Raw genomic sequence first — 23,728 nt, forward strand, 5'->3', positions numbered from 1 at the left:
CACCTGTGCCATAAGAAAATGCATCCACTTCCAAGAAAAAAGGGAGTTGAGAGTCTGTTTGCCGCAGTATAGGTGCCGAGGAGAATGCCATCTTTAGTTGATTAAAAGCGTTAATAGCCTCAGATGACCAGAGTTTAGGATTAAAAGTCTTTTTATTTAAAACAGTAATGGAAGCAATGACAGTAGAATAACCCTTGATTAATTGCCTGTAATAATTAGAGAATCCAAGAAACCACTGAATTGCTTTTAAACCTGTGGGAAGTGGCCATTCCAAAATAACTTTCAACTTTGCGGGATCCATCTGCAGGTCTTTTCCTGAGAGAATATATTCCAAAAGGGTAATTGTTATTGTTCAAACAAGCATTTTTTTTAGCTTACAGAAGAGATAATGTCTCCTGAGGCAGGTAAGGACCATCTGAACGTGTCTCCTATGGGAGGGAAGAAAAATGAGAATATCATCCAGATATCTGACAACAAACTGAAGGTGATCCTGGAATATTTCATTCATGAAATTCTGAAAAACAGTTGGGGCGGTACATAAACGGAATATTTCCCAGGCGCAAAGATGAAGTATATATCAGTATTAAATCAAAGAGTTGATGAATATTTACCAATAGGCAAATATACACTTAAATAATAAGCAATAAGCAAGCGATCTCCTTTAGGATCACATGCTAAATCAAGCAGTCTCATATAAGTTAGTGCTTAGACATAGTCTTACTTAAATCAATCTGTAATGTCTCCCCAAACAAGTTCTAACAGGAGGCATTTATAGCATATTGCTAGACTGGTTAATCAGGTGGATGTAGCTAATGGTGAAGAGAAAAATCACCCAAGTCTGTGATCGTGCCGACTAAAGAAATACTGAGCCGGTGTCTTAAGGATTCCACAATCCAAAGGCAAGTTTCTATTTCAATCTAAATAACGATCACTTACAGTTCTGATGGTCCAAATAGAAGAGAGACTCTGAATTCCTCCTGGCGGTGATAACCGAGAACTCGGAAGTCCTTACCTCCCCCAAGATGGGTGGTTGTTGGAGCCAGATGCAGCGGTATGCAGGCTTCTCCTGGTCTCGTCTAGTTTACGCATGCACAGTTGTGCTTTGGGTCTCTTCGCCGGCTTCCAGCTGTGCAGTTCTTCTAAGCACCCGGCAAGTGGGCACACTCGTGGGAAGAGTGTATAGGAGAATGGGTGAATCTTGCTCTGATGCAGCAATCAGTAGTAGTGATCAGTAGTAGTGTTATACCTACGCATTTCACCCGATAGTGCTTCTTCAGTGATTATTCAGTAGTGAAATTGCAATGATAGAAAAGTCCAATAATGAAGCTCTTTTAAAAGATATGGATCCCTGGGATTGGTTGATTGAATTAAATAGGCTTTCTTCAGTCACATTTGCATACTGCATAGCGATTGGGCAGCCACAATAGGTAGAAAAAGGGAACCATTATCTTAATCAGTCCTTTATTCTGGGTAGCCATATTCTTGTAGTTCAAACATATAATTGAGATATTAAAAGTCACATATTGTTAATACTCAATAAACTGAACCTTAGATGTATCAAGTAGCTTAAAGGAATAGTGCAGGTGGTAAGTAATATGTTATCTTATCATAAGTAATATAACTTCTATAATAGGTCTTACTCAGACATACTTTAAAGAAAGGTATGAAGATCAAAATCAATATTTAGACCACTGGGTGGATGGGTCTTCAGCTTAAAGGTCCATTTAGTTTCTCTTGTGATATCTTATTGCTGAAGTCACCCCCCCGACCAAGACTTATTAACCATAGAGATCCCCATAAATCTCAATTTTGATGGATCATTGATTGTGAAATTCAAGAAAGTGTTCTGGGACACTGGTTTTCTGATTGACTGCTAATGTTTCTTTGATGTTCTGTTATTCTAAAGCTCAATTTCCTGATGGTCCTACCCACATACTGTTTACCACAGGGGCATTCCAGGAGGTATATGACGCTTGTGGTATTGCATGTAATCCTGCTTTTCAAGGAGTAGGTGGTGGCAGTTATATTTAATTTGAAAGATGTAATTGGTTTGTGTCACTCACCGGACTATGAGTGCCTCTAGTTTTAGACATAGGCCTCTCTCTCCCTTGCCGGCGCCTGTCTTGCGCCGCGGCCGTCCGCCATCTTGACCAAAGGATTGCGCATGTGCAAAACCCACGGACGGTTAAAACCTTGTTCCTAGTCTCATTGGATAATTAATCACCTTTCACTATTTAAAGCACCTGTTGCCCTTTTACCTTTGCCTGTTCTTGGTCCTCATTCCATTGAGACACCGAGGAGTTTCCTCTTCCTGCTTGTGCTATCTGTTTGCTGTGGACGCTACCTGCACCTGGACAAGTTCTTCTCTCCACATCAGTGGTAATACCTGCCAGCCGCAGACCGCTCCATGCTACATTGTATCTTACCTGCACCTGGACAAGTCTTCTCTCCACATCAGTGGTAATACCTGCCAGCCACAGACCGCTCCATGCTGCATTGTATCTTATCTGCACCTGGACAAGTCTTCTCTCCACATCAGTGGTAATACCTGCCAGCCGCAGACCGCTCCATGTTACATTGTATCGTACCTGTACCTGGACAAGTCTTCTCTCCACATCAGTGGTAATACCTGCCAGCGGCAGACCGCTCCATGCTACATTGTATCTTACCTGCACCTGGACAAGTCTTCTCTCCACATCAGTGGTAATACCTGCCAGCCGCAGACCGCTCCATGCTACATTGTATCTTACCTGCACCTGGACAAGTCTTCTCTCCACATCAGTGGGAATACCTGCCAGCCACAGACCGCTTCAGGCTACCTTGTACTCTACCTATCTCTGGACAAGTCTTTACTTCATGCCAGCGGTAACACCTGTCAGGAGCAGCTTACTCTACTACTTTGCATGTTACCTATTTTTGGGACTAAAGTCTATAGTTTCTCGGGAGTATAGCTGCGAGTCGCTGACTCTCCTATTATATTGTTGATTGACTGTTTGCATAGACTTTCTCCAGTTGTCAAGTATTTGCCTGCTGTATGCTACCTGCGTACTAAGCACTTTGGAACTCTCTTCTCCTTTTATCACTACTCATCATTCTGCCGTGCTACCATTGTTTCCACTGCTCAGAGACTATGCATATATATCATTGACATTCCTTCTTCCATCCAGTTTGTATAGTTCCGTATATTCACCACACTCCCCAGAGGGCCGCGACCTGCACAATGGCAGCCGCTAAAACCATACTTCCTTGCGGGAGTTCCTGGAATAGACCAGCCACTGTGTTAGACTCCGTGCCTCTGGTGAGTAAAGCTACACCTGGTGAATTCTGGGTAAAACTACTAGTGCCCGTGACAGTAAGAACAGGCCATGACAGACCCAGGTTCGGAACCAACAGCTAAGGACTTGCTGCAGCACCTGGTTACTCGGGGAGAACAACAAGATGTTCGCCAACAACAATTGCTTCAATGTTTTCAGTCCCTAGTCTCTCGGGGAGACCCTGTGCAGAATGTATCTTCTACTGTAAATCCTCCGGTGTCTTCTTCTCTCCCAGTGCCATCCCAGGTGTCTACTGCTTCTGCTCTACACCTGCCTGCTCCTTCAAAATTTGATGGAGACCCGAAAGCTTGTAGGGGCTTTCTCAATCAGTGCTCCATTCATTTCGAACTCCAACCTCAAAATTTCCCTACTCATCGCCCTAAAGTGGCCTATATAATTTCCTTGTTTTCTGGACAGGCTCTGGCATGGGCCTCCCCTCTGTGGGAAAGAGATGACCCTCTGTTGGAAGATAGTGCTGTCACTCACCGGACTGTGAGTGCTACTTCTCGTGTGTTTAGGAACCGTAGCCGTTCACCATCCTGAGGGTCTGCGCATGTGCAGCCCTTTCAAACCTTCAGTACATGTTCCTTTTAGTTAATTGGCTGATCAGGCAACACTCCCTATTTAAAGCACCTGTGGTCAATACCTCGTTGCCTGATCTTGGAGTCTCATTCCCCATGAGCCTCTGAAGGTGTTCCTGTGTTTCCTCGTGTATTCAGCTCCTGCTGATTCCTGTTGTTCGTTTGTAGTTTCCAGACCACTTCAACTCTCCTGTGTTTCATAGTGACTGCACCAGCTGGTTCCTATCCGCTGCCTCCGTGCTTCTACAGTTTCCAGACCACTTCAACTCTCCTGTGTTTCATCGTGACTGCACCAGCTGATTCCTATCCGCTGCCTCCGTGCTTCTACAGTTTCCTGCTCACCTCAACTCTCCCGTGTTTCATCGTGACTGCACCAGCTGATTCCTATCCGCTGCCTCCGTGTATCTGCAGTCTCCTGCTCATCGCAACCCTCCAGTACTCATCGTGTCTGCAGCCAGCCGATCCGCTGTCTCCGTGCTTCTACAGTGTTCCTGCTTGTGTCAACTCGCCTGTCTGCATCGGATTAACGCTCCGCTGCTTTCATCTCAGCTAGACCGCCTCAACTCTCCCGTGTTCTCCAGGTGTCCAGTTCTATATACTACTGCTTCCTGAGTATTGTTTTCATCCTTGCTGGTCTACCTACCGTGCGCTGCACCTACTTGGTTACCGCTTCCACCCTCCTGGGACTTCGCATCCTGCCGGCCTCCAGCCGTTCAGGTATTCCTGCACCTCTCTCTGACAGCCTGCTCTCCTGAACCACGGTATGCATACTTCTCATTGACTGTGCTGGTGTATTGCATATCTAGCTGGACTGAGTTGTTCTCCTCCGGAGTTTCCTATCCACTGAGACTATTGCTATCATTTGACTGTGTTACCTTTTAGCCTGGATAGTTCTTGTGACTTTTTGTATATTTGTGCAGTGCTGCTCAGTTATTATTATTTTGTGCATATCATCGTGGGATCAAGTTCAGTGTGCCCGTGTATACTCTGCATTGCATTTATCTCCCCGTGCTCCTCCTCACTTATATATTTCAGTGGTACAACTTGCTAGAGGCAGACCACTGTTCCCTGTTTCCTGAGTCACCAGTTTCCAGTATCCTTTCACATAGCAGTGGTACAACTTGCTAACGCAGACCACTGACTCCCCGGATACCTTCACCTGGATTCCATTCCTTCACCCAGACAGCGGTACAACTTGCTATACGCAGACCACTGACTACCCTCACGTTTCCTTGTCCATCCAGTTCCTCGTGTACAGTTATCTACCTATTATCAGTGCTGCTAGTCATAGACTTTCCTCGAGCATTCTCTTATCACCTGCTGTCTCCTGTTCCGTGATCACCCCGCTACCAGAGTACCATATTACCAACTATACTGCTCTGGTAAGTCTATCATCTGGTGATACCTGGGTAAAGACTCCTCGTGCCCGTGACAGTAAGATCAGGCCATGACAGACCCAGATTAGCAACCTACAGCTAAAGAGATGCTGCAGCATCTGGTTACCCTTATGGAGCAACAGAATGCTCGCCAACAGCTGTTACTACAATGTTACCAGGCGTTAGCCTCCCAAGGAACATCTGGGCCAAATATCACAGCTAATGTTGATGCTCCTGTGCTTTCCTCCGTTTCCCCAGTGCCATCCCAGGTGTCTACGGCTTCTATGCTGCACCTGCCTACTCCGTCAAAGTATGATGGAGACCCCAAAACATGTAGGGGTTTTCTCAATCAATGCTCAGTTCATTTTGAGCTCCAACCTCAAAATTTCTCTACTCATCGTTCCAGAGTGGCCTATCTTATTTCATTGTTTTCTGGACAAGCTCTCGCATGGGCTTCCCCTTTGTGGGAAAGAAACGATCCATTATTACAGGATAGTGTCAAATTTATTTCCACGTTCCGAAGTGTATTCGATGAACCAGGTCGTGTCATTTCCGCTGCATCCAGCATCCTCCGTCTACGTCAGGGTTCTCGTACAGTAGGCCAGTACGTCATTCAATTTAGGATACTAGCCTCTGAACTTCAGTGGAACACTGAAGCGTTAATTGCCGCCTTCTGGCAGGGGCTCTCCGATAAAATTAAAGATGCACTGACTACTCAAGAACTACCTACTTCTTTAGAAGATTTGATTTCAATTTGCCATCGTGTAGACATGAGATTTCGTGAAAGGGAGTCTAAAAAAACAACTTCAGTTAAAGCACTTCTTCGCTCAACTTCTCAACTTCGTCCAGCTTCATCTCCTGTGATACCCATGGAGATAGGACGCTCCAAATTAACCACTGAGGAGAGGAACCGAAGAGTAAAGAATAGACTTTGTATCTATTGTGCTGATTCCACAAATATGCTCAATTCATGCCCAAAAAAATCGGGAAATGCCAGGCCCTAACTAGTTCTGGAGAGGTGAAGTTAGGGTCCCTGGAGTCCTCTCCATGTTCTACGAAATTAAAAGTCTGCGCTTTTGATGTTACAATTTCCTTCGCTACCAAATCCTTTGAGTCCCAAGCACTTATTGATTCTGGAGCTGCGGGAAATTTTATTTCTAAATCCCTCGTGAATCAATGGTCCCTACCAGTGATTACCCTGAAGACACCTATTACTGTGACTGCTATTGATGGATCACTTCTTATCAATGGTCTCATCACCCAGAGTACGTCTCCAGTAACTCTTCAGATTGGTGTGCTACACCAAGAAGAAATTTTGTTTTTAATTCTTCCTGTTACTACAAGTCCGATTGTTTTAGGCCTTCCATGGCTTCAATGTCACTCTCCCCAGATTGACTGGCGCACTACTCAAGTTACGTCTTGGGGAGCTGAATGTCATCATCGTTGTCTCTCCCAAGTCGTTCCTCTTAAAATACAGCAATCCTCCATTTCACCTTCCTCACCGGGACTCCCTCCTCAGTATGCTTCATTTGCCGATGTATTTGATAAAACTCAGTCTGAACGTCTTCCTCCTCATCGTTCATGGGATTGTCCGATTGATCTTCTACCTGGCAAGACTCCTCCTAGGGGTCGTGTGTATCCACTTTCGTTACCTGAAACTCAAGCTACATCTGAATACATCCAAGAGAATCTCCAGCGAGGATTTATTCGACCTTCTACTTCTCCCGCTGGAGCCGAGTTCTTCTTTGTAAAAAAGAAGGATGGATCACTACGCCCCTGCATAGATTTTCGTGGACTTAACGCCATTACTATCAAAAATCATTATCCCATTCCACTGATTACTGAGCTATTTGATCGGATTAAGGGAGCTCGGATCTTTACCAAGTTGGATCTTCGTGGTGCCTACAATTTAATTAGAATCAGGTCCGGCGACGAATGGAAGACAGCTTTCAACACCAGAGATGGGCATTATGAATACTTAGTAATGCCTTTCGGGTTATGTTATGCCCCCGCTGTTTTCCAGGGCTTCATTAATGAGATCTTCTGGGACTTGTTATATGTATGTGTCGTCGTTTATCTGGACGACATATTGATCTTTTCACAGGACCTGCCTTCTCATCACCAACATGTGGCAGAAGTTCTTTCCAGACTCCGGAGAAATTCATTATTCTGCAAATTATAAAAATGTTCATTCGAGTTGCCCCAGATTCCATTTTTGGGTTATATTGTCTCCGGAGTTGGTCTGCAAATGGATCCAGAAAAGGTGAATGCTGTGTTACATTGGCCTCAGCCAACTACTCTTCGTGCCATTCAGCGTTTTTTAGGTTTTGCCAATTACTATAGACGCTTCATTCAAGATTTCTCTTCAATTGCATCTCCTATTGTGGCCCTGACTCGTAAAGGGACCAATACTAAGCAATGGTCATCTGAGGCTCTTCAAGCCTTTCAGTTTCTTAAAGAGTCCTTCTCCTCTGCTCCCATTCTTCGACAGCCTGATGTGACGCTTCCCTTCTTCCTAGAGGTAGATGCCTCTAATGTTGGTTTAGGAGCCATTCTCTCCCAAAGATCGGAGCAACAAAAATTCCATCCTTGTGCCTTTTACTCTCGGGGTCTTCTGCCTGCGGAGAAGAATTACACCATCGGGGACAAGGAGTTGCTGGCTATTAAAGTAGCATTAGAGGAGTGGAGATACTTGTTGGAGGGAGCTCGTCATCCGGTGACAATTTTCACGGATCATAAGAATTTGTCATATCTACAGTCTGCTCAATGTTTGAATCCTCGTCAAGCAAGATGGTCTCTTTTCTTTTCTCGTTTTAAGTTAATCATAACCTTCAAACCTGCTGCAAAGAATAAAAAAGCAGACGCTCTATCTCGAGCCTTTGTGACGTCCTCAGATGTTGAAGAGGTCCCCAACCACTCTATATTAGATCCCAAATGTGTTTCTCTGGCTGCTTCTTCCACTAAGGTGCTACCATTTGGGAAAACCCTCGTGCCTCCTGCTCTTAGGAAGAAAATCCTTTCGTGGTTTCACTCTTCTCGTTTTTCTGGACACTCTGGTGACCGCAAGACCTTTGAGATCCTCTCTCGAAGTTACTGGTGGCCTTCTATGAGGAGAGATGTCAAAGAGTTTGTAGCCGCATGTGAATTGTGTTCTCAGTTCAAGACTCCCCGCAGAACTCCAGCGGGTTTGCTTCAACCACTACCCATTCCGTCCAAGCCATGGACACATATTAGTATGGACTTTGTTACTGATCTTCCGCCTAGTAAAAACTGCAATACTATTTGGGTAGTGGTGGACAGATTTTCGAAGATGGCGCATTTCGTTCCCTTGGCGGGTTTGCCTTCTTCTTCTACTCTGGCTGAATATTTCATCAAAGAAATCTTTCGTATCCATGGATGTCCGTCCGAGATTGTGTCAGATAGAGGAGTACAATTCGTTTCCAGATTCTGGCGGGCCCTTTGTAAGACCTTGGGCATACGATTATCACTCTCATCTTCCTACCATCCTCAATCAAACGGACAAACTGAAAGGGTTAATCAAGATCTTGAGACGTTTATAAGGATGTTCTCGTCAGCCAATCAAGACAACTGGGTAGAATTGCTTCCTTGGGCTGAATTCGCTCATAACAACATGTACCATGAGTCATCTTCCAAAACTCCATTCTTTATGGTTTACGGTCACCATCCGTCTTTTCCGGAATTTCCTGCCCTCCCTCCCACCCAAGTTCCTGCTGTAGAGACTGTTTGTCAAACTTTCAAAAATATTTGGTCTCAGGTCAAAACCTGTTTAAAGAAGGCATCTGCCAGATATAAGTCTTTTGCAGATGAAGAGAGACGGGCTATTCCACCACTGAAAATTGGAGATCGTGTTTGGTTATCTACCAAAAATATTCGTTTGAAGGTCCCATCTATGAAATTCGCTCCTCGTTTTATTGGTCCATATAGGATCATTCAAGTGATAAATCCAGTTTGTTTCAAACTTCTACTTCCTAAAAATCTTCGTATTTCCAACGCCTTCCATGTGTCCTTGCTCAAACCTCTCATCATCAACCGTTTCTCGGTCCCTCCTTCAGCGCACCGGCCAGTTCAAATTCATCAAGAGGAAGACTTTGAGATTACTCATATATTGGATGCAAACATTTTGCGAGGAGTTCTCCGTTTCCTCGTTCATTGGAAGGGCTTTGGTCCTGAGGAGCGTTCATGGATCAAGGCTGAAGATCTCAACGCTCCAGCTCTTCTTAAGAAGTTTTATTTCAAGTTTCCGGACAAACCCGGTTCCAGGTGTTCTGTGCCCACCTTTAAAAGGGGGGGTACTGTCACTCACCGGACTGTGAGTGCTACTTCTCGTGTGTTTAGGAACCGTGGCCGTCCACCATCCTGAGTGTCTGCGCATGTGCAGCCCTTTCAAACCTTCAGTACATGTTCCTTTTAGTTAATTGGCTGATCAGGCAACACTCATCATCATCATCATCATCATTTATTTATATAGCGCCACTAATTCCGCAGCGCTGTACAGAGAACTCATTCACATCAGTCCCTGCCCCATTGGAGCTTACAGTCTAAATTCCCTAATATATACACACACTCACACAAAGACAGACAGAGAGGGAGACAGACAGAGACTAGGGTCAATTTTTTTTTTTTGATTGCAGCCAATTAACCTACCAGTATGTTTTTTTTTGTATTTAAAGCACCTGTGGTCAATACCTCGTTGCCTGATCTTGGAGTCTCATTCCCCATGAGCCTCTGAAGGTATTCCTGTGTTTCCTCGTGTATTCAGCTCCTGCTGATTCCTGTTGTTCGTTTGTGGTTTCCAGACCACTTCAACTCTCCTGTGTTTCATCGTGACTGCACCAGCTGATTCCTATCCGCTGCCTCCGTGCTTCTACAGTTTCCAGACCACTTCAACTCTCCTGTGTTTCATCGTGACTGCACCAGCTGATTCCTATCCGCTGCCTCCGTGCTTCTACAGTTTCCAGACCACTTCAACTCTCATGTGTTTCATCGTGACTGCACCAGCTGATTCCTATCCGCTGCCTCCGTGCTTCTACAGTTTCCAGACCACTTCAACTCTCCTGTGTTTCATCGTGACTGCACCAGCTGATTCCTATCCGCTGCCTCCGTGCTTCTACAGTATCCTGCTCACCTCAACTCTCCCGTGTTTCATCGTGACTGCACCAGCTGATTCCTATCCGCTGCCTCCGTGTATCTGCAGTCTCCTGCTCATCGCAACCCTCCAGTACTCATCGTGTCTGCAGCCAGCCGATCCGCTGTCTCCGTGCTTCTACAGTGTTCCTGTCATTCTATGGGGAGACGTATGTGGGGTTAGACGTGTGTGATTTCTACACTAAGTGGGATTTTCTCACAAAGTGGACGAAAATGCACAGTTAGACAACACAGTTGGCCAAACATTGGACTACATTTGACTTGATTTTACTCCCAGCAATAAGCTGCATCTGTCACAGCCTATTTCTGCACTACTTGTCTATTTATATGGAAGACTGCTAAGAGGTAATTCTTAAAATACCCTTGCTTTTTGCTTTTACCCCTTTTATCACAATGTTTCACAAATTGCTTTTCTTAGTCTCATTTCATGGCATGATCTTTAGGACTGTGTCATCTTTCACCCCTCCACCAACACACAAATTTGTTCATATTGCACCTGCATTACTCCACTCACCTCTATTTAACACCCATGAACTGTTATCCTATTTATTATCTCTAACAAGTACAGCCTCCACCTGTCACCAGAAAATAAAAGGCCACACATCTTACAATCCCCTTGCCTATCTTTCGCTCACTCTGCTTCTATTAGCTGGTGATATATCACCTAATCCAGGTCCCCCACACTCCTCACACACACATACATCAGAACACTACCGTTCTATAACAAACCTCAAACACATCACCTGTCTCCCCTCTCTTCCCAAGTCCTTTAAATGTGCCCTTTGGAATGCACGCTCTGTTTGTAACAAACTTACCTCCGTTCATGATCTCTTCCTCTCAAAAAACCTCAACCTTCTGGCAATAACAGAAACATGGCTCATGCAATCAGACACTGCCTCACCTGCAGCACTTTCACATGGTGGCCTCCATCTCACCTACACCTCCAGACCTGAAGGCAGACAAGGAGGTGGGGTTGGACTACTTCTCTCCCCACAGTGCACATACACAGTTCTACCAAATGTCCCATCACTCACGTTCACATCTTTTGAAGTACATGCTATTCGCATTTTTAATCCATTCTCCCTACATGTTGCGGTGATCTATCGTCCCCCTGGAGCACACCAACAATTTATTGAGGATTTCTCTGCATGGCTCCCTCACTTCTTATCTTCAGACATCCCCACCATCATCATGGGTGACTTCAACATCCCCATTGATAACCCACCTTCCAAAGCTGCTTCCAAACTACTCTCTCTAACATCCTCACTTGACCTCTCCCAGTGGATTGAATCATCTACTCATAAGGATGGCCACTGCCTTGATCTTGTTTTCTCTAGACTATGCTCAGTTTCTAATTTTATTAACACACCCTTCCCCCTCTCGGATCATCACCTTATCAGCTACACTCTCACCCCCACTGCTCTAACCTCTCTACTGTCTAACTCAACCAAGCCTCCTCATACTCGTAGATATCTTAATTCTATTGTCACTCACCGGACCGTGAGTGCCTCTTCCCGGACATTTAGGAACCGTGGTCGTCCACCATCCTGAGGGTCTGCGCATGCGCAGCCCTTTTCTATACTTCAGTGTATACCCCTTTAACTCAATTGGCAGATCAGGCAACCTCCCTATATTAAGCACCTGTGGTCAACACCACGTTGCCTGATCTTGGAGTCTCATTCCTCATGAGTCTCTGAAGGTGTTCCTGTATTCCTCGTGTATTCAGCGCTGCTGATTCCTGTGGTTTCCAAGCCACTTCTATTCCTGTGGTTTCCAAACCACTTCTACTACTGTGGTTCCCATACCACTTCTACCATCAACTGTATCATCATGACTGTTTGCTGATTCCTATCCGCTGCCTCCGTGCACTACAGTCTTCTATACCACTTCATCGCTATTGTATATCTTTGGGACTGTTGCTGATTCCTATCCGCTGCCTCCGTGCACTACAGTCTTCTAAACCACTTCAACGTTATTTTATATCAATGTGACTGTTTGCTCATTGCTATCCGCTGCCTCCGTGCACTCCAGCTTTTACTTCACTCACCTGCTTCTCATCAAGTCTGTTTGCTGATTTCTATCCGCTGCCTCCGTGCACTACAGTCTCCTGCTGGCAACTCGCCTGTGTTCATCATCGTGACTGCCAGCTGACTACTATCCGCTGCCTCCGTGCACTACAGTCTCCTGCTTGCAACTCGCCTGTGTTCAACATCGTGACTGCCAGCTGATTACTATCCGCTGCCTCCGTGCACTACAGTCTCATCTCATCTTTGCTGTGACTTCCTCGAGACTGCCGCTTTCATTACCATCTGCTACACTTCGTGATCTACAGCTCCTGCCCTGCGCTGCACTCCTGTTTCCCATCGCTGTTGGTTCCTGTGGTTGCTACTGGTTACCTCCGTGTGCCGCTGAGTCCTGCCGCTGTGGTCAGCGCTATCGTCCATCTCCTGCTGATCCACTCTCCACGCCTTCACGTGTTCCACTGGTCTCTACCCTCCTGTCAGCATTGGATTTGTATCTCATCTACTACCCTCTGCTGGATCATCTCCATTCTCCTGGGTCCCCTATGAGTCCAGTTCCACGTGTTGCTGACTCCTGTGGATTCGTGTCCCTGTCGGTCTACTCACCTGTGCGCTGCACCTGCTAGACCGCTGCCTCACCTATCCAGGGACTTCCTATCCAGTCGGTCTCCAGCCGCTCAGGTACCGCTGCAATCCCATCTGACTGCTACTGCTGAACCACGGTATGCATACTTCTCATTGACTGTGCTGTGTATTGCATATCTTGCTGGACTGTGTTTGGTTCTCTCTGGAGTCTGCTATCCGCTGAGTCTATTGCCATCATTGACTGTGTTATCATTGTGCTGGACTACTTCAAGAGACTTTCTAGATTGCAGACCTGCTCAGTCATTTATATCCATATATATATCTATATTGTGCATATTACTGTGGATCGTGTATAAGGTGCCTGTGTATATCCTGTGTTGCAGTCTTCCCCTGTGCACCTCCTCACATATATATTCAGTGGTACAACTTGCTGATGTCAGACCACTGATCCCTGTTTCCGGTATCACCTGTTCCATCATCCTCTCACATAGCAGTGGTACAACTTGCTACCGCAGACCACTGACTACCTGGATACCTCCACTTGGATTCCATTCCTTCACTCAGACAGCGGTGCAACTTGCTACCCGCAGACCGCTGACTCTCATCACCTCCTTGTTTCTGTTGGACATTCCTCCTCACTATAGCAGTGGTACAACTTGCTATCGCAGACCACTGACTACCTTCACGTGTCCTTGTCCATACAGTTCCTTGTGTATTATTACCTCATTATTACCAGTGTTGCTAGTCATAGACTTTCCTGAGCATCTCATCGGCCATCATTTCATGTTCCGTGATCACCCAGCTACCAGAGTACTCTATTACCATCTACATTGCTCTGGTAAGCCTACCATCTGGTGATCCCTGGGTAAAGACTCCTAGTGCCCGTGACAGTAAGATCAGGCCATGACAGACCCAGATGCGGAACCTACCGCCAAAGAGATGCTGCAACATCTGGTTAGCCGTGTGGAACAACAGGATGCCCGCCAACAGCTGTTACTTCAGTGTTATCAGTCATTAACCTCCCAAGGAACATCTGGACAGACTGTGACAGCTACTACTGAAGCTCCTGTGCTTTCCTCCGTTTCCCCATTGCCATCCCAGGTGTCTACAGCTTCCACGCTTCACCTGCCTACTCCGTCAAAGTACGATGGAGACCCCAAAACTTGTAGGGGTTTCCTTAACCAATGTTCAGTCCATTTTGAGCTCCAACCTCAAAATTTTTCTACCCATCGTTCCAGAGTGGCCTATCTTATCTCTTTGTTTTCAGGACAAGCCCTGGCTTGGGCCTCCCCTCTGTGGGAGAGGAACGATCCAATATTACAAGATAGTGCCAAATTCATTTCTACATTTCGAAGTGTGTTCGATGAACCAGGTCGTGTGACCTCCGCTGCTTCCAGCATCCTCCGTCTGCGACAAGGATCTCATACTGTAGGCCAGTACGTCATTCAATTTAGGATCTTAGCCTCTGAACTTCAGTGGAACACTGAAGCCCTAGTTGCCGCCTTCTGGCAGGGGCTTTCCGATAAAATTAAAGATGCACTGACTACTCAAGAGCTTCCTTCGTCACTTGAAGATTTGATCTCTCTATGCCATCGTGTTGATATGAGATTTCGTGAATGAGAGGCTGAGAGAACGACTTCTGCTAAAGCACCTCTTCGCTCTAACCCTCAATTTCGTCCAGTGTCACCTGCTGTGATTCCCATGGAGATAGGACGTTCCAAGTTATCTTCTGAGGAGAGGAAACGAAGAGTCAAGAATAGACTCTGTATCTATTGTGCTGATTCCACTCATGTCCTCAGCTCCTGCCCTAAGAGATCGGGAAATGCCAGGCCCTAACTAGTTCTGGAGAGGTGAAGTTAGGGTCCCTGGAGTCCTCTCCATCGTCTATGAAATCTAAAGTCTGCGCTTTTGATGTGACTATTTCCTTTGCTACCAAAACCTTTGAGTCACAGGCATTGATTGATTCCGGAGCAGCAGGAAATTTTATTTCCAAATCGTTAGTAAATCAATGGTCTCTACCAGTGATTACCTTAAAAACTCCCATTACTGTGACGGCTATCGATGGATCACGTCTCATCAACGGTCTCATCACCCAGAGTACGTCTCCAGTAACCCTTCAGATTGGTGCTCTGCATCATGAAGAGATATCGTTTTTAATTCTTCCTGTGACGACAAGTCCGATTGTCCTAGGCCTTCCATGGCTTCAGTGTCACTCTCCCCAGATTGACTGGCGCACCCCTCAAGTCACGTCTTGGGGGTCTGAATGTCACCATCATTGCCTTTCCCAAGTCATTCCTCTCAAGGTACAGCAAGCTTCCATCTCAGCTATTTCACCGGGACTCCCTCCTCAATATGCTTCATTTACCGATGTTTTTGATAAAGCTCAGTCTGAACGTCTTCCTCCTCATCGTTCTTGGGATTGTCCGATTGATCTTCTTCCTGGCAAGACTCCTCCCAGGGGCCGGGTCTATCCACTCTCGTTACCTGAAACTCAAGCTACATCTGAATATATACGGGAGAACCTCCAGCGTGGGTTCATTCGACCTTCCACCTCGCCCGCTGGAGCTGGGTTCTTCTTTGTCAAAAAGAAGGATGGATCATTACGCCCTTGTATAGATTTTCGTGGACTCAATGCCATTACTATCAAGAATCGGTATCCCATTCCGTTGATCACTGAGCTATTTGACCGCATCAAGGGAGCCCGTATTTTTACTAAGTTGGATCTTCGTGGTGCCTACAATTTAATCAGAATCCGTTCCGGTGACGAATGGAAGACAGCGTTTAACACCAGAGACGGGCATTACGAATATCTGGTAATGCCTTTCGGGCTATGTAATGCCCCCGCTGTTTTTCAGGGCTTCATCAATGAGATTTTTCGGGACTTATTATATGTATGTGTCGTCGTCTACCTGGACGACATATTGATTTTTTCACAGGACCTGCCTTCTCACCACCAACATGTGGCAGAAGTCCTCTCCAGGCTACGGAAAAATTCATTGTTCTGTAAATTAGAAAAATGTTCATTCGAATTACCCCAGATTCCATTCTTGGGGTATATTGTTTCCGGAGTTGGTCTGAAGATGGATCCTGACAAAGTAAATGCTGTACTACATTGGCCCCAGCCAACTACTCTTCGTGCGATCCAGCGTTTTTTAGGTTTTGCCAATTACTATAGACGCTTCATTCAAGACTTTTCTTCCATTGCATCTCCTATTGTGGCCCTGACTCGAAAAGGGGCTAATCCTAAGCAATGGTCAACTGAGGCTATTCAAGCCTTTCAAACATTAAAAGAGTCCTTCTCTTCGGCTCCAATCCTTCGTCAGCCTGATGTGACACTCCCCTTCTTCCTAGAAGTAGATGCCTCTAATGTGGGCTTAGGAGCTATTCTCTCCCAACGCTCGGAACAGCAAAAATTCCACCCTTGTGCCTTCTATTCTCGGGGTCTCCTACCCGCAGAGAAGAATTATACCATCGGAGACAAGGAATTACTGGCTATCAAAGCCGCATTAGAGGAATGGAGATACTTGTTGGAGGGAGCTCGCCATCCGGTGACGATCTTCACGGATCATAAGAACTTGTCATATCTCCAGTCTGCCCAATGCTTGAACCCTCGTCAAGCAAGATGGTCTCTTTTCTTTTCCCGTTTTGAATTAATAATTACCTTCAAACCAGCTGCCAAGAACAAAAAAGCTGATGCCTTATCTAGAGCCTTTGTTACGTCCTCTGATATAGAAGAGGTTTCCAACCATACCATTCTTGACCCCAAATGTATCTCACTGGCTGCTTCATCCACCAAAACGCTACCATTTGGGAAGACCCTCGTGCCTCCTACTCTAAGGAGGAAAATCCTTTCGTGGTTCCATGCCTCTCGTTTTTCTGGACACGCCGGTGAACACAAGACTTTTGAGATCCTCTCTCGAAGTTACTGGTGGCCTTCAATGAGGAGAGACGTCAAAGAGTTCATTGCTTCCTGTGAATTATGTTCGCAATTCAAATCCTCCCGCAGAACCCCAGCAGGGTTGCTGCGACCACTACCCATTCCGTCCAAACCATGGACCCATATTAGTATGGATTTCGTTACTGACTTACCACCTAGTAAGAACCATAACACTATTTGGGTGGTAGTGGACAGATTTTCGAAGATGGCTCATTTCATCCCTCTGTCTGGTTTGCCTTCCTCGTCTATCCTGGCTGAACATTTCATTAAAGAGATCTTCCGTATCCATGGATGTCCATCTGAGATTGTGTCTGATAGAGGAGTACAATTCGTGTCCAGATTCTGGCGAGCCCTTTGTAAAACCTTGGGCATACGATTAGCACTCTCATCTTCTTACCATCCGCAATCCAATGGACAAACCGAACGTGTCAATCAAGATCTTGAGACTTTTATAAGGATATTTTCATCAGCCAATCAAGACAACTGGGTAGAGTTACTCCCTTGGGCTGAGTTCGCCCATAACAACATGTACCATGAGTCATCATCCAAAACTCCATTTTTTGTGGTCTACGGTCACCATCCGTCTTTTCCGGAATTTCCTGCCCTCCCGCCCACCCAAGTTCCTGCGGTGGAAACTGTTTGTCAGACCTTTAAAAATATCTGGTCTCAGGTCAGAACCTGTTTAAAGAAGACATCTGTCAAATATAAATCTTTCGCTGATAAGAAGAGGCGGGCTATTCCTCCACTAAAAATTGGAGATCGTGTCTGGTTATCCACAAAAAATATTCGTTTGAAGGTTCCATCCATGAAATTCGCCCCTCGTTTTATTGGTCCATATAGGATCATTCAAGTTATCAATCCAGTATGTGTGAAACTCCTTCTTCCTAAGAGTCTTCGGATTTCTAATGCCTTCCATGTATCTTTGCTCAAACCTCTTATTATCAACCGTTTTTCAACTCCTCCCTCAGCTCCGCAGCCAGTTCAAGTTCATCAGGAGGAGGATTTTGAGATTACCGAGGTACTAGATGCAAAAATTTCGCGAGGAGTCCTCCACTTCCTCGTTCATTGGAAGGGCTTTGGTCCTGAGGAGCGCTCTTGGATCAAAGCTGAAGATCTTAATGCTCCTGCCCTTTTGAAGAAGTTTTACTCCAAAAATCCGGACAAGCCCGGTTCCAGGCGTTCTGTGCCCACCTTTAAAAGGGGGGGTACTGTCACTCACCGGACCGTGAGTGCCTCTTCCCGGACATTTAGGAACCGTGGTCGTCCACCATCCTGAGGGTCTGCGCATGCGCAGCCCTTTTCTATACTTCAGTGTATACCCCTTTAACTCAATTGGCAGATCAGGCAACCTCCCTATATTAAGCACCTGTGGTCAACACCACGTTGCCTGATCTTGGAGTCTCATTCCTCATGAGTCTCTGAAGGTGTTCCTGTATTCCTCGTGTATTCAGCGCTGCTGATTCCTGTGGTTTCCAAGCCACTTCTATTCCTGTGGTTTCCAAACCACTTCTACTACTGTGGTTCCCATACCACTTCTACCATCAACTGTATCATCATGACTGTTTGCTGATTCCTATCCGCTGCCTCCGTGCACTACAGTCTTCTATACCACTTCATCGCTATTGTATATCTTTGGGACTGTTGCTGATTCCTATCCGCTGCCTCCGTGCACTACAGTCTTCTAAACCACTTCAACGTTATTTTATATCAATGTGACTGTTTGCTCATTGCTATCCGCTGCCTCCGTGCACTCCAGCTTTTACTTCACTCACCTGCTTCTCATCAAGTCTGTTTGCTGATTTCTATCCGCTGCCTCCGTGCACTACAGTCTCCTGCTGGCAACTCGCCTGTGTTCATCATCGTGACTGCCAGCTGACTACTATCCGCTGCCTCCGTGCACTACAGTCTCCTGCTTGCAACTCGCCTGTGTTCAACATCGTGACTGCCAGCTGATTACTATCCGCTGCCTCCGTGCACTACAGTCTCATCTCATCTTTGCTGTGACTTCCTCGAGACTGCCGCTTTCATTACCATCTGCTACACTTCGTGATCTACAGCTCCTGCCCTGCGCTGCACTCCTGTTTCCCATCGCTGTTGGTTCCTGTGGTTGCTACTGGTTACCTCCGTGTGCCGCTGAGTCCTGCCGCTGTGGTCAGCGCTATCGTCCATCTCCTGCTGATCCACTCTCCACGCCTTCACGTGTTCCACTGGTCTCTACCCTCCTGTCAGCATTGGATTTGTATCTCATCTACTACCCTCTGCTGGATCATCTCCATTCTCCTGGGTCCCCTATGAGTCCAGTTCCACGTGTTGCTGACTCCTGTGGATTCGTGTCCCTGTCGGTCTACTCACCTGTGCGCTGCACCTGCTAGACCGCTGCCTCACCTATCCAGGGACTTCCTATCCAGTCGGTCTCCAGCCGCTCAGGTACCGCTGCAATCCCATCTGACTGCTACTGCTGAACCACGGTATGCATACTTCTCATTGACTGTGCTGTGTATTGCATATCTTGCTGGACTGTGTTTGGTTCTCTCTGGAGTCTGCTATCCGCTGAGTCTATTGCCATCATTGACTGTGTTATCATTGTGCTGGACTACTTCAAGAGACTTTCTAGATTGCAGACCTGCTCAGTCATTTATATCCATATATATATCTATATTGTGCATATTACTGTGGATCGTGTATAAGGTGCCTGTGTATATCCTGTGTTGCAGTCTTCCCCTGTGCACCTCCTCACATATATATTCAGTGGTACAACTTGCTGATGTCAGACCACTGATCCCTGTTTCCGGTATCACCTGTTCCATCATCCTCTCACATAGCAGTGGTACAACTTGCTACCGCAGACCACTGACTACCTGGATACCTCCACTTGGATTCCATTCCTTCACTCAGACAGCGGTGCAACTTGCTACCCGCAGACCGCTGACTCTCATCACCTCCTTGTTTCTGTTGGACATTCCTCCTCACTATAGCAGTGGTACAACTTGCTATCGCAGACCACTGACTACCTTCACGTGTCCTTGTCCATACAGTTCCTTGTGTATTATTACCTCATTATTACCAGTGTTGCTAGTCATAGACTTTCCTGAGCATCTCATCGGCCATCATTTCATGTTCCGTGATCACCCAGCTACCAGAGTACTCTATTACCATCTACATTGCTCTGGTAAGCCTACCATCTGGTGATCCCTGGGTAAAGACTCCTAGTGCCCGTGACATCTATTAATCTTCAACAATTTTCCACCTCTCTCCAACACCTTCTCTCCCCTATCTCTACATTCTCATCCCCTAAAATGGCAGTACCTCATTTTCACCTAACCTTAGCAACGGCCCTTGATCAAGTGGCTCCAGCGACACTACATACTACACGTCGACTTCGATGTCAACCGTGGCACACCAAAGCAACACGAAATCTTCAAAAACTGTCCCGTAAAGCAGAACGTCACTGGCGTAAATCTCGAAGCACTAATGACTTCTTCACATATACTTCTGTCTACCACTCCTATCGAAATGCTCTGGACACTGCAAAACAAACATACTTTCAATCTCTTATCTATGCTCAGGCTTCTAACCCCAAACGCCTTTTCAATACATTTAATCATCTTCTCAATCCTCCCACCCCGAACCCTCCATCTACTATCAGTGCTCAGGATCTTGCTTCCTACTTCAAGGACAAGATTGACAAGATCAGACTAGAAATGGTATCCTCTTCCTCAACAAGCCATCAGCTCATTTCCTTCCCACTACCCTCTGACACCCTTTCTTCATTTGACCCCACAAATGAAGAGGAAATTTCTACGCTCTTCTTATCTTCCTACTCTACCTCCTGTCCTCTTGATCCTATTCCCTCGCAAATTGGTAGATCCCTGTCTTCTGTGCTCATTTCATCTCTAACTCAAATCTGTAATCTCTCACTCTCTACTGGCATCTTTCCATCACTATACAAGCATGCAGTGATTACTCCTATTCTAAAAAAACAAAACTCCGACCCAAACTCTCTCTCAAATTACCGTCCCATCTCTCAGCTCCCTTGCCCCTCCAAGCTTCTAGAGAGACTTGCCTACACTCGCCTCACACGCTTTCTTTCCGCAAACAACCTGTTGGATCCTCTTCAGTCTGGCTTTCGTTCTCAACACTCCACAGAGACTGCGCTGACCAAGGTTGTTAATGATCTGATCACTGCTAAGACTGAACGCCATTACTCTCTCCTAATTCTCCTTGATCTCTCGGCTGCATTTGACACCGTTGACCACTCTCTTCTCATACAAACGCTGCAATCCCTAGGTCTTCAAGACACAGTTCTATCCTGGTTCTCATCTTACCTCTCTAATCGCTCTTTCACTGTTAATTTCTCTGGAGCCACCTCTGCTCCGCTTCCCCTATCAGTTGGAGTACCACAAGGCTCGGTGCTAGGTCCTCTGCTGTTCTCTATCTATACCGCTTCTCTTGGAAATCTAATAAGTTCCTTTGGCTTTCAGTATCATCTCTATGCGGATGATACCCAAATCTATCTATCCTCTCCTGATATCTCGACATCTGTGTTGTCCCGTGTAACTGACTGTCTTTCTGCCATTTCATCTTGGATGTCCTCTCGTCAACTCAAACTTAATCTTTCTAAAACAGAGTTAATAATATTCCCACCCACCAACAAGAGCATACCTGACATTTCTATCTCTGTTGATAACATGACCATAAATCTCACCCCACAAGCTCGCTGCCTAGGTGTAATCCTTGATTCACGCCTATCCTTTGTTCCCCACATTGACTCTATATCTAAATCATGTTACATACATCTAAAGAACATTTCCAGAATCCATCTCTCAGCTCCCTTGCCCCTCCAAGCTTCTAGAGAGACTTGCCTACACTCGCCTCACACGCTTTCTTTCCGCAAACAACCTGTTGGATCCTCTTCAGTCTGGCTTTCGTTCTCAACACTCCACAGAGACTGCGCTGACCAAGGTTGTTAATGATCTGATCACTGCTAAGACTGAACGCCATTACTCTCTCCTAATTCTCCTTGATCTCTCGGCTGCATTTGACACCGTTGACCACTCTCTTCTCATACAAACGCTGCAATCCCTAGGTCTTCAAGACACAGTTCTATCCTGGTTCTCATCTTACCTCTCTAATCGCTCTTTCACTGTTAATTTCTCTGGAGCCACCTCTGCTCCGCTTCCCCTATCAGTTGGAGTACCACAAGGCTCGGTGCTAGGTCCTCTGCTGTTCTCTATCTATACCGCTTCTCTTGGAAATCTAATAAGTTCCTTTGGCTTTCAGTATCATCTCTATGCGGATGATACCCAAATCTATCTATCCTCTCCTGATATCTCGACATCTGTGTTGTCCCGTGTAACTGACTGTCTTTCTGCCATTTCATCTTGGATGTCCTCTCGTCAACTCAAACTTAATCTTTCTAAAACAGAGTTAATAATATTCCCACCCACCAACAAGAGCATACCTGACATTTCTATCTCTGTTGATAACATGACCATAAATCTCACCCCACAAGCTCGCTGCCTAGGTGTAATCCTTGATTCACGCCTATCCTTTGTTCCCCACATTGACTCTATATCTAAATCATGTTACATACATCTAAAGAACATTTCCAGAATCCGCACATATCTCACACAAGACACTGCTAAAACCTTAATTCATGCACTAATCATCTCCCGCATTGACTATTGCAATTCCCTCCTTACTGGTCTTCCCAAAAACAGACTCAAACCCCTAAAATCTATTTTGCATGCTTCGGCAAGACTGATTTTCCTTGCAAATAGCTATTCCTCTGTTGAATCACTCTGTATGTCTCTACACTGGCTGCCTGTCTTCTACCGAATCCAATATAAAATACTTTTACTAACCTACAAGGCCATCAACAAAGCTGCACCAACATACATCTCCTCTCTTGTCTCAAAATATCTCCCAACTCGGCAACTCCGTTCTGCAAAAGATCTGCGTCTCTCATCCACCCTCATTACATCCTCCCATTCCCGGTTACAGGACTTTTTTCGGGCTGCACCCACTCTATGGAACTCTCTCCCTCACACAATAAGACTCTCCTCTGTTCTACAAACTTTCAAGCGTTCTCTGAAAACCTACCTATTCAGACAAGCTTATAATATTCCTCAACCACCATCTTAACCTCACTACCTTTAGCCTGTTACACAATTTCACACAAGACAACTACCCCCGGACCAACATTGTTGTGTGACAGGATCATTTAGCTTATGAGTCACCTTACCTTTGCAGTCTGGCTGGGCCAAGATGCAAAATGTATACTTAATGTGTCAATCTCCCATTGTCCCATAGATTGTAAGCTTGCGAGCAGGGCCTTCTCACCTCTTTGTCTGTTTTACCCAGTTTGTTTATTAGTTTATTACGTTTGTCCCCAATTGTAAAGCGCTACGGAATATGTTGGCGCTATATAAATAAATGATGATGATGATGATGATGTTCCTGCTTGTGTCAACTCGCCTGTCTGTATCGGATTAACGCTCCGCTGCTTTCATCTCAGCTAGACCGCCTCAACTCTCCCGTGTTCTCCAGGTGTCCAGTTCTATATACTACTGCTTCCTGAGTATTGTTTTCATCCTTGCTGGTCTACCTACCGTGCGCTGCACCTACTTGGTTACCGCTTCCACCCTCCTGGGACTTCGCATCCTGCCGGCCTCCAGCCGTTCAGGTATTCCTGCACCTCTCTCTGACAGCCTGCTCTACTGAACCACGGTATGCATACTTCTCATTG

The sequence above is a fragment of the Mixophyes fleayi genome, chromosome 6 (assembly GCF_038048845.1).
Source record: "Mixophyes fleayi isolate aMixFle1 chromosome 6, aMixFle1.hap1, whole genome shotgun sequence".
Taxonomy (NCBI): Eukaryota; Metazoa; Chordata; class Amphibia; order Anura; family Limnodynastidae; genus Mixophyes; species Mixophyes fleayi.